This window comes from Mandrillus leucophaeus, unplaced genomic scaffold, assembly GCF_000951045.1.
Source record: "Mandrillus leucophaeus isolate KB7577 unplaced genomic scaffold, Mleu.le_1.0 Scaffold1277, whole genome shotgun sequence".
In the NCBI taxonomy this organism is placed as follows: Eukaryota; Metazoa; Chordata; class Mammalia; order Primates; family Cercopithecidae; genus Mandrillus; species Mandrillus leucophaeus.
In genome coordinates, this window is record NW_012101176.1 from 80,197 (window position 1) to 81,938 (window position 1,742).

Below are 1,742 nucleotides of genomic sequence, written 5' to 3' on the forward strand. Positions count from 1 at the left end.
CATGCCTAGCTAATTTTTTGTGTTTGTTTCTGTACAGATGGGGTTTCACCCAGGCTGGAGAAATCCCAGGCTGGTCTCATACTTCTGCGCTCAAGTTATCTGCCCACTTTCACTCCCAAAATGCTTGAATTAAAAGCAAATGTCACCACAGCTGATTCTGCCTTTTTTTTTTTTTTTTTTTTGAAATTGGACTGCAGTCTACTCACTCATTTCTTTCCCCATCAGGTGATTTCTATTTTTCCTCTATTTCTCTACCATATGTCAATGCCAAAATCCAGATGTATTTGCTTTTGTTTAGAATTAGATTTTTTTTTTTTTTTTTAAAAGAGAAACCTTAGGAATGGTCTCATAGCTGATTTTCACGATTCTAATCTTCACTGTCTAAGCCATAGGTTTTCAACTCCGAATACTGATTAGAGTCACTTGTAGGTCATTAAAGCCTACAAATGCCTGTACTATCCCTCAAGCATATCTGATTTGTCTGATGTGTGGTGTAGCCTAGGTATTGGTTGCTTAAAAATGCTTTCAAGGAAAAGGGTCATTTTGCAGTGGAGGAACTTTAACCCAGTGATCAAAGTTAACATCCCCAATAATAAGAGATAACGACATCTTAGGGCATTCTAATATAATTGATGGAGAAGGTGTAGAATCATCCCTGTGGCATTCTTGTACAAAGTGTATAACCTGAGTTTAATCATGAGAAAATTTAGAAATGTCCAAACTGAGGGTCATGCTACAAAATAAATAACCAATACGCTTCAAAAAGGTGAAGCTCTTAAAGGTAAATCCTAACTTTCCCAGATTAAAGGAGACTGAGAGAAGAGTACAATGAAGAGCAATGTGTGATACTAGATGGGATCCTGGTCCAGAAAAAGGACATTAGTCAGAACGTCGAGGGGATTTGGATAAGGTCTGTACAGGCATGCATTTTACAGTGTTAATAATCATTTATTGATGTTTATTGTTAGGTGCATATCTATAATGTTAATATTTGGGGAAGTTGAATGAAAAGCATATGAGGACTTTGCCTATTTTTGGACCATTTTAGAAAGTCTGAAATGATTTCAAAATTAAACATGAGAAGAAAAGAAAAGAAATATAGATCTTTTAGATATTTCTATTAAGTTGCTAAAGTTGAAGATCATTTCCCAACTTATCTTGCCTAATACTGGTCAGGGTAATCTTCCTGGAAATGCTGTTTGTCACGTTTGTGACCTTCTCAAAGCTTTCCAGTGACTTCTCTTATCTGTAGGATGAAGTTCTCATTATGTAGGCTGCCATGCAGTGTCCTCATAACATGGCCCCAATCTCCCTTTTTTTTTTTTTTTGATCTGTGTTGAAAGACCTGACCAACATTTTACTTTCTTATGGCCAAACTTGTTCTAGTTCTTTCTTGCTTGTATAACGCCCTTCCCTGTCTTTTCAACTGTGGGACTTCATGGTGGGAAATGTTTTAGAGGAAAAATTGTAAAGATATTTATAGGAAATAGTCACAAACCTTCTTGGAAGTCTGGGGGTTTTCATAGCTTCAGTAAAAGGTTTGGGTGAAGGCAGCTGAAGTATCTTAAAAGCTTATGGCTTGGGTACATAGGAATGTAGAGGAGTTTATCTAAATAGCTTGTTTACTCAGGTGGTCCTAAATCCAACATTTAATCTTATGCTCAGGGGAACTACTCTGGGGGAGGTTGGCAATGTCAATTACCTTATAGTGGTGTTTACTCAAGACCTTTGTCATTTAATCT